General features: G+C 48.0%; 1 protein-coding gene across 2 annotated transcripts in view; it reads left to right on the top strand.

The window, feature by feature from the left end:
* The first annotated feature begins 841 nt into the window (after positions 1–841).
* The window catches only part of KCNS3 (potassium voltage-gated channel modifier subfamily S member 3), a 36,132-nt gene continuing 23,907 nt past the window's right edge, over positions 842–13,066 (top strand). The window contains exon 1 of one of the 2 annotated variants that reach the window (XM_004318639.4): positions 842–970. The gene's annotated coding sequence lies outside the window, so the exon portion shown is untranslated. Of the gene's footprint in view, positions 971–1,542; positions 2,092–13,066 lie in introns of those variants that run through there. The other variant, XM_019943280.3, reaches the window with a different exon arrangement.

Genomic DNA, 13,066 nt, shown 5'->3' with positions numbered 1-13,066 from the left:
GTGGGTCCCCGAGCGAGCGTCCCATTTCTCCTCCGGGCGGTTCACTGAGCCTTCTCGCTCACTGCAGAGGGGCGGGCGATGACTTTGGACCACACGCCGGCCTTGCTGAAGTCCTGGTTCGTTCCTCAACCTCGGCAGAAGGCATCTTCCTCTGACCTTCGGGAAGGGGACCGGACTCGTCCTCCTTGCTCAGTGCATACGTCCGCCACCTCTTCTGATCTGGTAAGTCGAGGAATGGAGCGTGTGAAACAATCTTGTTCTGCACTGTGCTTGAGTCTTCAGGCAGCCGAGCTGGTGGTAAACAGGCAGGACCTGAGTCTGTTTCCTCCTTCGCACTTTGTTTTAAAACAAGTTGGGGGCCGCGATACTTACTAAGAAAATCCCGGCAAATTCGCAGGGCTTTGCTTGGGAGGAGAGGCGGTTGCCGGAGCCGCCGGGGCCGCAGAGGAGGTCATCTGTCTCCCACAGGTTCAAGGTACTCCCAGCCGCGGAGGGCTCGCAGGTGGGAGGCGCGGGGCGCGCTCCGGCATCCCCCCGGCCTGGGCGCGCAGCTCCACGGGTGACTCTGCACTTGGGTCTGGGCGGGGGCGCGCGTCCCGCGGGGCCGCCTCTCAGTCCATCCAACAGTTCGCCTGTCGCGCGGCCCGATCCCGGCAGCCAGCAACCGCCCGCGGCACAGCGCCGCGCCCTCGGCCGGGGGAGCGCCGACTGGGAGCCCGAGGCGAGGCGGCGTGCGGAGCTGGGACCAATGGGGCGGCGGCCCAGCGGCCGGCCCCGCCCCGCCCCTCCGGCGGCTCCCGGGCGCCGCGCGCCTGCCGGGCGGGACAGACAGACTGACCGACGCGGGCCGCCCGGCTCTCCTCGCCGCAGCCGCGGCGGGCGCAGGGCCGCGCGGAGACGCCTGATCCCTGCAGCGCCGGCGGGCGGCGTCGCAGAGCGGAGCCAGCCAGAGACGCCGGGACTCCTGGAGGTACCTGCTTGTGTCCCCTCCTCTCCCTGCGCTCGGGAGACTTCTCCGTGCGACCCCGCAACTTTCCCCGCCTTTTTTTGCCCAGCCCCGCCGTGGCCTAGGTCACGGGTGCACGACCCCGCAGATCTACACCCGCAGGGGGACTTCGCATCCTGCTGGGCGCCTGTCTCCGGCGCTGTCCATCCTCCAGTCCCCAGACCCGTCGTTGCTGGAGTCCTAAGGATCCGCCTGTTGCGCGGGCTGTCGGCAGCCGAGGCAGTGTCTGGGTGCCTCGGAAAGCCGCAGGGAGGGTGTCTAGAATCCGCTCTTGAGCGCGGGGTGGAGGACGGATGGAGGCGGGAGAATCGAGGAGCCGGGGAAAGGCGGCACTTCGCGGAGGGGCATCCCTGGGGCGTTTCCTTAGCCGGGAAGCCGTTCCTTCTCTTCCTCGAGAGGAGGCGCTTTCCTGACGAACGTAAGTGCTTCCCAGGCCGCCTGCTCCGCCTTCTTCCCTGTCATTCTCCCCTCCCCTTTGCCCTGCAGCGGTGCGAGGCGCCCCGCGACAGTTGCTGGGAAGAGCGCAGCCAGGGCCCTTGCTCTGGTGCCGCGCTGCGCCCAGGGACTGCCGGCGCGTTCCGGGTGCGAGCGGCTTGTGGCTTGCAGGGCCCGTGTTGAGTCTCCTGCAGACTGCGTTCGGATCAGTGGTAGCGATGGGAGTGGGAGCCTCGGGGTCGGGAACTTTCCTTTCCCGCGCCTCTCTGGGTGGCTGCCCGACTTCTGCAGGTGGATGGGCTGGCGAGCGAAGCAGACCTGCCGGCAGGGGCCGCGGCGAGGCGGGCTGGGCGCCTTTCGCATTGCAGGGATCACTCCGAACCGCCACCCGCGCCGCTTCCCCGGCTCTGCCTCTTGTCGTTTGTGCCCTTGGTGTCTCCAGCGTCTCGGCGGGGGACACTGAGCCGGTAGTCTAACTGAGGCAGCCCACGACTGGGGTGGACGGCAGCCAAGACCTACCTCCACCCGCGGAAATGGCCCTGGGGCCCTAGTCTGATGCTGGGGCGCGGTGGTGGGGTGTTTCTCCTCGCCCTCCTGGAGAGTAGGCTCTTGATTTTTGTCTTTCATGTCACCCTCCGAGAGAGGAGCAGGTGAGAAAAACCGGATGGGAAACCTTCCCCTCCCTTTTCATGTATTTGCTTAAGTGATTTGCATAAGCGCTGGCTTAGAACTGTGTAAGTTACCCCTAGTTGCTCCCCTTTCTAGACTACTTGCAAATACCTGCCCAGGTAAACAGGCAGCAAGCATTTTCCTGAGCACCTGCCCGCTTGCTAAAGTCAGATGCCCTAGTGCCTCCCTCCCCACATGTCTCAGGCTGAGAGAGGGTGGCATTGATTCTGTGGTTGAACTTGGGGTACTGGGCAGGCCTCATTCTACCTCTGTTGTAAACTGCTTGAAGGCACTGATTCACTCAGAGTGTATCTACAGCCAGCCCACAGTGGCTGGGCCAGTCCTTGGTCATACCCAGAGCATGGTGAAGTTTCTGCCTCCCAGTCTATTCCGTTTTTCCTCACCAGATTCGTTCCTTCTCCTGTTCTAATCTTAAATTAGCCATTTCAGAACTAGGAATTGTCAATATTAGGGTAGGGAGGAGATGATACTGAAGTACTCAAGAATCCTGAAGCCAGAGCATGTTGTGAATATTTTAAGGAGACTTGCAGGACCTGTGTGGATTCAGGCTTGTGTCTGAGCCATCATTACCTGGAAAATCAGCCTGAACCAAAAAGCCATTAATGAATACAGCAAAGCTAAGGTTTTGCTGGTTAAAGTGTGCGAGAGCAAATTGGGAGGTTGGAAGCAACCTTTGTTCTGTTCAGAAATATTAAAATATTAAAAAGCCAATGCTCTGACACTTGAGTTTGCCAGCAAAGCACTAGTTAAGGTTTTTCTTCTTCCTTATTATTATTATTTTTTTAAAGTAGGGGAAAAGTGGGCACTTCAGCCACCTCCTCTGTCTTCAGTGGATTTTGCCCTTCGCTGTAATCCTTCACAGACCCTGCCTCCCTCTGTGCTACCAGAGATCTCCATCTGCCCTGTGTCTGGCATTTGGGGCTGGGATGTGCGTCAGCTCCGAGAGACCGCAGGCATCACAAGGGTTTTCCTCCACTTCTTTTTTTTTTTCTGGCCTCTCCATGAGAGGCATGAGGGATCTTAGTTCCCCAGTTCCCCAGACCAGGGATTGGACCCAGGTCCCCTGCAGTGGAAGCGTGGAGTCTTAACCACTGGATGGCCAGGGAAGCCTTCTTTCTTTTTTTTTTTTTTTCTTTTTTTATAGATGATATTTATTGTCTGGATACCATATGCCAGCTATGCTGCTTGGCACTTTTCCAGGCATTATCTCATTTAATCCTCAGGACACCCCCATTGGGAAGTGAGGTTTCCCTTCTTGGTCACAGTGTTTCAGGGGGAGCCAGCAGTAGATGGAGCCCCTGCAGGGCATTCGGAGCCTGATGGGAGACCGCAGGGTGGGGCTGAGCCTGAGGTCTCACTGGCAGGCGAGGACAGCTATCCAGGATGGGGTGAGGCAGAGGGGCAGGTGGGCGTGTTTATTGTCTCTGCTGATCAGGTGTCAGGAAGGTAGATCTGCCTGGGTGCCACTTGTGTGAAAAACCTACTAGGACTGGGGACCTGGGCTCTAGCCTGATTTCTACCTGCTTATGGCTCCTTGACTCAACATAAGTCACTTGGCTTCTCTGAGCCTCAGTCTCTTTAGCTGCAAGGATGTAGACATCTGACATTGTTGTTACCCCGTACTAGGCACTATGCTGAAAGCTCTCCACGTATTAATTCACTTCATCCTGATGACAACCCTAGGAGGTAGGCTCTTTTATTATCCCATTTTAATTTAATTTTATTGGCTTAAAACAACAGAAAAATGTTCTCTCACAGTTCTGGAGGCTGGAAGTCCCAAATCAAGGTTACCCACAGGGGTACCCTCCCTCCAGAGGTTCTGTGGGCAATCTGTTCGTTGCCTGTTCTAGCTTTTGGTAGCTCCAGGCATTCCTTGGCTTATGGCTACATAACTCTGACCTCTGCCTCCGTGAATTAACCTATTGTAGATGAGAAAAAAGAGACAAATGAGTATCGTGTGCAAAGTCACATAATGAGGATATTGTAAAGCCAGGATTCTATCCCTGGCAATCTGGCTGTGGAGCCACTGTGAGATTCTGTCCTTTTTGTTTGTCCCTATAGCCCTGATGCTGTGCCCTGCACTTAATAGGACTCAGACTGGGCTTGTTGAATGGTGACAGGGAGAGGTGGCTTGCTGTTACCAGGCGACTTTTTGGCCCCCTGTCTCCCCTTGGAAAGAAACTTGAAAACGATGCAAGAAAAATGTTCTTTTTTCTTTTGCCAAAGTTATCCTCTTTCCAATGGAATTCTGCCCAGCTAGTTGGGAAGAAAGGAGACAGATCATAAAGACTGTGGGCCAAGTCCACCATCTTTGTGTCTCACAAAGGAGGGCAGTGGATGTGGAGGGTGCTTGGAGGTGGTGGAGTTTGAATTTCATCCTGAAGCTGGCTTTTGGTTATTGCTCTTGGCTAGTCAGGGTGCTTAGCTGGAGCAGGGGAGGAGGAGAAAGTACTTTTTACTGTTGTTATTTTATTTTGCATTCAGTGACATGGTAGGTGAAACTTGGAGAGAAATCCCAATTGCGATGAGCACATCAATGACGTTTAGAATGTGCAGTCAAATGTAGAAGCTGATTTAGAAGAACTCCCATCCTTGTTTTCCTTTATCATTTCTTTAGATCGCCCTTTGCAACTTTGCAACACACACACCTACCCCTTATAAAAGTAAACTATTCTTGCTAAGCTATAAGTAGTTCCTAGATTAGGTTGTAGTGTTTTTCTTTGTGGGCAACGGGGTCTTGCTGTTTCTGGAATGCTGAGGAGCCTTGCATCATGGTGGGTTTTTTTTTTTTTTTTCAGAAGCTTTTCCAGCATATTTCTGCTTACTTTCTATTGGTCAGAATTGTGTAAGAGGCAGAGAAAGCAAGCAGCTTTAAAATATATATATATATATACAGATATATATATATTTAACTTTTTATTTTATACTGGAGTATAGCTGATTAACAATGTTGTGTTGGTTTCAGGTGTACAGCAAAGTGATTCAGTTATACATATACATGTATCTATTCTTTTTCAAATTCTTTTCCCATTTAGGTTGCTACATAATATTGAGCAGAGTTCCCTGTTGCACCATAGTTTGCTTGGAGTAGATACCTTATAAAATTGTCTTTAACTGCACAAGCGTTGGATGATAAAGGCCCAAGACCCCCTTTTAGGCGGTAACGTTACAGATGTTAATGTTGACAGCAGCTGGCTACAGTGTGCTTGCCGAAGTTCCCAACGAATGAAGCATCCTGCTGGGGTCCTGAGCAGATCAGCTGAGCTCAGCTGAGCGCCCAGCAGATGCTCACCAATGTTGACTTAATGATTAACTTCTGTGGTCTTGTCTATATCCTCTTTACATATACAATTATGCACAAGCATTTATTCAACAAGTATTTGAGTACTTACCCCATATTATGTACAAGGCTGGGGCTGGGTAGGAGACAGACGTTAAACAAATAAATGCAAACATTTGAGCAGAGGCAAATGTTCTAAAGAACTTCATCCGGGAGAGTAGCAAGGGTGGGAGGGTGCTAGTTTAGATGGGGGAGCTGGGAAGACCTTTCTGAGGAAGAGACTTCTCCTTCTGAGGGATGGAGAAGAGTTTATCATGTGAAAAGGCAGAGAAAAAGATTTCTGGGCTGCACGGTGTGAGGATTCTAAGGCAGGAATGAGCATTGATGGTTGGAGGAGCTCCAGGAGAACTGGCCGGGGCACTGGGAGAAGGTTAGAGAGGAGGGCAAGGGCCAGATCACGCTGTGTGCTTTGAGCCAAGTTCAGGATCTTAGAGTTTATCCTGAGGGCTCTGAGAAAGAGATAATGGAATAGTGGCAAGGGAGTGTCAGCTTATGTTTCTCGAAGATCACCTGTGAAGGCTGTGAAAACGATATTAAAGAAGAAGAGATTAGAGAGGTTCCAGCGTGGCAGTTGGGAGCCTAGTTAGAGGCGTGCTGGGGATGTGGAACCTCAAGCCAGCTTGGACTGAGTGAGAACGAATGGGCGGTGAGGAAGTGGTACAGGTACAGGTTGATTATGAAACAAAACAGAGACAGGGTGAGTGCAGGGCAGGGTTTTCATTTATGTCCGTCTATGTGGAAGGCGACCGCGGCTGATGTTAGGGAGCTGAGTCCAGCTCCTCAGTAAACCAACACATACCCATCTCTGTGTGTGGGGTTACGTGGTACGTACTAGCACTTCTAGAAGGTTAGACATTTGTCTGACTCTGTCTCCAATCGCTGGGTAAGTTTAAGCGTATCACTTGTCCTTCCCTGTTTTTTTCCCCACAGCCTGGAAATGTTATGATTAAAAAACTAGATAATCTTTCTATGAGTATTCTTCTTCCATAATGTCATTTATATGTGTTAATTTGGATTGTTTATATAAATTGAATTAGGAGAACTAGGAGTGGGTATGTGGGAACATTTGTGGCGAGATTCTAAGCACTTGGTCCTTGATGATCACCGGTAAGCTGCTTTCGAATTGGCTTAAATGGAGAGAAATCAGTGATCAGCGTGGTGGTGGTGAGGAGGTGCCAAGCCTTTCCAAGATGTATGGGGGCGAGGCCCAATGGGGAGCCTGAGGCATGGCTAGAGGCCAGTTTTCTGTGTTTCAGTGGAATCCTCCTTTACCAGGTCTTCCTCGTCACATGAGACTCTTCCTCTTTACTCACTGGTATCTTGTAAAAAGATTCAAGAGAGCAACATATGGTCCGTCATCTGGGAACCCATGTTTAGTGGAATATGTTGGCCTAAAGATCAATAAGGAACATCACAGATAGCCTGATGGAGTCTTGAAGAAGCGGTGGGTGAGTTCCCAGTGACCAATTTATAGTTGTAAGGAGAGCATAAAAAGGACCATATAATTGAAAACTACTCCAAACATTGGTTCAGAGGCCTTTTGAAGACTTCTTTCAGTAATGGTGACTTATATCCTGACAAATAATTAGTGTGTTGAGATAAAAGGATATCAGCAGACTAGCATTTTGGGCTTGAACATGTTTACATTTTTTTACTTACATTCTTCTATGAACTGGTTTGGCTTTTCCTGAGCCCTGAGTGGCCTGCCAAAGTGAACCTAAAATCATCTCCTGTGATTTACTTAAGGTAAAGAGTTTATTTGGTTAAAGGGATGGGAGATCTCCGTGGTTAAAGATCGTGGTTTGCAGATTTGGATACGCCTGGCAAAAGTATTTCAGCACTTTTGTCATTGAGGTCAGTAAATCATACCTTCTGGGTAGTGTTTTCTTGTAGGTTTTTAAGATCCCAGTTTTCTAAGCGTGGTACCGTCCTGAGGCCTCTGACATAAGACCTCTGCCCGGCCTCCACCTCTTGGTCATGAGCTGTTGCCTGGCCAAGATTTAGCCCCTAGGCTTTTTCAAGTTTGAGCCTTCTTGGTGAAGCTTGTCTCCTCTGTGCTAAATGTGTAAATAAAAAGTGTCATTATGTGACAATGTTTATCTATCTATCATCTATGCTGAGGTGCAAAACGATATCAATATCCCCATACATTATCATCTCCTTAAATCACAAATCCTACAGTGTAGGCTCTCCAAATAGGCAAAAATAGGAATCTTATGAAAGTTCATATGGGGCCTGAGAGCTTCACCTTTAAGCAGTTTCCACAGGCTTCTGGATCTAAATAGAAATCAAATGTCAGAATGGTGCCTCTTTTTGGCGATGAGCACTGAGTTCTCTTTTCCCAGCTCCTCCAGACTTAAAATGTGGAAGGTGCAGCACGCTTTGCCTTCTCATCTTGTGTCTTCTATACAGCACTTTGAAGCAGAGAGTACCCAGTAGGATGTACAGTTATATAATGTGGCCCTAAACTCCCCTGGCTTTGCTTTTTTACCAGTTGCTCCTATCACCCATATCAACAGTTGCACGCCAGCAAGCCCTGTTTTACAATCCTTCATTTGTAAGTTAGTGTCAGCACTTCGGAAATAATTCCCACTTAAGCGTTAGTAGGCATCAGGGTTAGGTTTCAGAGTGCCCCACGAATGCAGAATTAAGTCCTAAGGAGTGGGGCGGTAGATGGCTTTGAGTAGTGGACGTGCAAGACTGTGTGGTGTAGACGGGAGGGGATGGAGCCCTCTCTCCTGGGGACAGGGTCCTGCCGCACACACCCATCTTCTCAGACGCAAGCCTCGAGGAGGAAGGGCGCCCATTAGTGTGGGCTGCTTAGCTGATTGGGCAGAATAGACAAATCCACAAAAAAGTACCTTATCGGGTAGAGAGTTTCAGTTTTGCAAGGTGAATGGTTGCACAGCATCATGAATGCATTTAATACCATTGAGCTGTACACTTCAAAATGGTTGAGATGGTAAATTTTAGGTATTTTACCAAAATAAAAAATTTGGAAGAAGGAGAAATTGAGATTCCAGTGCTATGAAATAACGTTTTCAAGTGTTTTTCTCTCAGGACTTTACATGCTTAAAAATTATCGAGAACCCCCCAAGAGCTTTTGTTAATGTGGGTTATATCTGTCAATATTTATATTAGAAATGAAAATAGATGCATTTCGAAGTATTTAATTATTAATTCATTAAAAATAACAGTAATCATCTCATAACATGTTAACATAAATGGCATATTTTAATGAAAAGTAACTAGCTTTTTTTTTTTTTTTTGCGGTACGCGGGCCTCTCACTGTTGTGGCCTCTCCCGTTGCGGAGCACAGGCTCCAGATGCACAGGCTCACGGCCATGGCTCACGGGCGCAGCCGCTTTGCGGCATGTGGGATCTTCCCGGACCGGGGCACGAACCCACGTCCCCTGCATCGGCAGGCGGACTCTCAACCACTGCGCCGACAGGGAAGCCCAGTAACTAGCTTTTTTAAACAAAATTATGAGTGACATTGTTTTACACTTTTACAAATTTATTTACTGTCCGGTTTAATAGAACACAATGGAATTCTTAGAGTTGCTTCTCTATTAAGTCTGTTATGTTTTCAAACATCATACATCCTCTGGAAAACTCCATAGGACATTTGTGAGAGAATGAGAGGGAAACGGGAAGATAACATCTTAGTTTATTATGAAAATAGTTTTGACCTCATGAATACTTTAAAGGATCTTAGGAACCTCAGAGTTTCCTGACCACACTTTGAGAACTACTGCTATAGAATAAATCTCCAGCCAAGTTAATTTTTGGTTGTGTTATATGTTTTAGTCTCTTTTCCTCTAATATTATCTGAATTTGAACTTTAGCAATTCCATCTATTGCTTATCTGTGATTTCAAATGAAAGAACTAGGTGGCTCATTAAAAAAAAGAACTATCGTATCATTTGTTTTTCTCAAGCATGCATTTTCATTTACTATGGAATGAGGACTTCCTTTCAACATCTCAGAAGGAAAGTCTGCACCCCTCCAGAGGCTGTACTGAAAGCTGTCCCTGAGGCTCTGTCCTACTGTCACATGTTACTGCTGCGCTCACTGGAGGGCTTGGGGGCTCTCCTTTTCTTCCTTCCTGTTCTTTCCCACCTCATTCTTCATTGTATGGAGAACTTGGAAACTCAGAGAGAGGTGAGCACACATAGGACGCAGATTGGAGAAAGGAGAGGTGTGAAAATTTATGTTAAGACGTCAAATTGAAAACTTTCTGACTTGCATCACTGGGGATCTCATTATTTTATAATTTTTTCATATTGATAAAGTATGGAATTAGTCAGAGCGGATAGTTCTGGGCAAAGCATTAAAAAAAATCCTCTCAGGATGGTTTTCAGGAGCTGGATGTTGGTGAAGCATGCAAACATTTCTCCTCCCTTCCAAATAATGGGTTAGGTGTTCTATAAACCATCATATTTATTAGGTGCTATATGAGCTGTCATATTTAGAATGTTAAGGGAACTTCTTTTTGTGCCCCGTGAAATAAATCGTCACTGTGGCAACTTACTACAGCAACAGACATTTGGCTGCTTCAGAGTTTTGTTGTAAGTGTGCTGAGGATTTATGATTTGGCAAATCTGTGACTCCTAGCAGCGATAAATACTTTCCTACAATCCTTTGGAAAGACCATAATGTGTCAGGTGTGCAGACTAGGCAGAAACAATAGCTTCTCATCCTGTTGTCCTGGAGTCTCCAGGAAGGACTGTATGATGTGAAGACCCCTTCCAAACAGCCTCGTCCACTCTTTTGAGCAGGAAAATCCTTGTCTTTACTCTCATGCAGAGCATTAATTTAGTTATGCTTCCACCAAACATCTCTCCCACTTCTCTGCTGTATATCAGATGCTGATACCACTGTGTATTCGTGATATTGCTTACAAATATGGTTCGGTTCTGCAAGCATGGAGGGTGGTGCCTATGTAGCGTGAGATGTGTACGTGGGCGCGTGTGCACGTGCGCACACGTGTAGTACATCAAAGGGGAGTGTCCTGGAAGAGGTGACATTGGAGCTGACTTCTTGAAGACAGAACTGGAACTAACTGGAAAAGAAGGGAACAGGGAACAGCTTCAATGAGAAGGAGAGTGAGCTGTAAGGTCGGGGATGGGAAAGAATCTGATGGGGCTGAGGCAGAGGGGTTGGAAGTAGATTGGGGGACGCAGCCGTCAGAGAGGCAGGCAGGGATGTTCTTGCTTTGACATCAGTGGAGGAGTTTGAACTCTATCCCAAACACACTGGGGAGCCACTGAAGCTTTACCTAAACGACACGTTCTGACTTGTGGTTTAGAAAAGTCTCTCTGGCTGCCTGCGGAGGTGGAAGGGGTGTCAGTGAGAAGGGGGGGCAAGATGCTGTCACTGACTCGTCTACTAGTGGGATTTGGGTGCATTAGAGCGGGGCCTCTATCACCCAGGTAGTTAGTTTGACCTGTTCCTTAGACTTCTACATTCTTTATCTTTATATTTTAAGGTCAAGAATAGAGACCTCTCTGGGAAGGTTGAATGGACTTTTTGGCCACACATCTGCTTCCACTTCCTGCAGCCCCATAATTTCCTTTGGGTAATTATTCCTCCCCATTTGAACGTTGTCTTGGTGGGATGGTAAGCGTTAAGGATTTCCCCGAGGTTCCTTCTGCCCCAGTCCAGCCATTGGGTGGGCAGGTGACGTTGCCCAGCCTATCAGGCGCTCTGTCAGTGGAGGGACTGGAGGACGGAAAAGTCCACTGGCGTGTTCCTTGCTCTGCCTAACCAGACATCTTCTTCTATCAGTTAGTTATTTCTGTTTCCATGTCCTTCAGAAGTGCCCTGGCTCCCGTCTGTTGCCAGGTGTGGTTTTTCAGACTTCTCTTTGGTCCTGAGAGCTTCAGATAGCCTCTGACTGACGCACACTGGATTTGCTAGTGAGTCCCCTGGTTGTTGTTTGTATCCAAAGGGCCTCCGGTGACGTGGGAAGTGCCCAAAGGCCTTACTTCACACCAGAGCATGAAGACTAATCTCATGGCCTTTTCTACTGGTTTTGAAAGGGGAACAGGGCAAACGCAGGACAGTGTTTGCTGAAAGGGAACGAGGGAAGTACTGAAAGGGACACAGGAGACGAAGGCCCTGCCAGTGAACGTTGCGGGCCTCCAACTGTTGCCGCAGGTGATCCTGACTGCAGGTGTGTCTACCTGGGTGTGTGTGTGTGCGTGTGTGTGTGAAAATAGCATCAAAGAGATGGGGCAATCGCTGTGTATTTAGAATTTCAGTTCTTACTCAGACGACACTCAGGGCTCTGGCAATATTTATGTAGTACTTATATAAATAAAGTATTGGGTACTGCTCGAAATGTGATATACATAATAACTCACTTGTTTCTCATCATAATACCTCGAGGTAGGTATTATCATTTTATCTTATATTACTTGTTCATCTATCTATCTATCTATCTATCTATCTAATCTATGTATCTACCAACAGATGAAGAAACATCAATGAGAGATTTTAATAACTTACCTAAGTCATAGAACTAGAAAGTGGCAGAATTGGAATTCAAATCAGGTCAGGCTAAGTACAGAGTCTGTGCTCTTGCCTATGAACGTGAACCTTAGCTTTAGATACGATCTACAGTCAGGAAGACTGACTGTACATACTTTGTTGAGAAAAGTGCACAAAAGAATTGTGACCCTTGTATCGAACACCTGTGCTCTATACAGTGACCTTTGAAGATGTTTTGTAGCTTTTCATAGAAAGAACATGAGATGATAAAGGTTACGTGTATTCTTCCCACACTTATCTAGGGATATAGGATAAAAGTGAAGTTTGCTGTAAGTACATGAGCCTGGTGTGTGAGGACAGACAGCCAACAGGAGCAGAGTATGACCAGCTCACCCACATGGGCCTTGCTCGGGGAGCTGGGCTTGGGCCCAGGGCTTGCCGTCTCCCATGTGGACTTAACCATTCTGAACCTCACTTTCCTCATCCGTAAATGATGGATTATAATAATGCCTGCCTCTCTGGGTGGATCTGGGGATGAAAGAAGATCATTCATTCATCCATTGTTTCTTGCTGGGCATCAAGGATGCAAAAATTAAGAAAAAATAGGCCCTGCCTTTGAAGAGGTCACAGGGTCATGGTGGAGGCTTCGAGGAAATTGTTCTACTGCAGCTCAGCAAGTTACATACTCAGATGGAGGCAGATACTGGCGGATGGGGGATGGGGGGACCTGGTTTTGGGGTAGGGAGAGGTCAGGGGTCAGGGCTTGGTTTTGAAGAATATGATAGAGAATATGAGTCTTGAAGGGCATTCTGAGCAAACAAGTGAGAAGTTAGGGGCACTTGTGGAGAATTTCAAGTAATTCTTTACAGTTCTAGAGTTTGAGTTGGGTTGTGACAGGTGAGGATAATGGATGAGGAATGATGATAATACTGAGAGCTAACATTTAATTGAGCATTAACTACATACCAAGCACAGAGAGCTTTATTTGTATTATCTCATTTTTAGGCCTTGTCACTGCCCGATGTGCTATGTGATATTTTGTAGCCATGTTTCACAAATGAGGAAGGTGAGGCTCAGAGAACTTAAATGACTTGCCCAAG

This window comes from Tursiops truncatus, chromosome 14 (genome assembly GCF_011762595.2).
Source record: "Tursiops truncatus isolate mTurTru1 chromosome 14, mTurTru1.mat.Y, whole genome shotgun sequence".
NCBI lineage: Eukaryota > Metazoa > Chordata > Mammalia > Artiodactyla > Delphinidae > Tursiops > Tursiops truncatus.
This window is presented reverse-complemented; position numbering and strand designations above follow the sequence as displayed.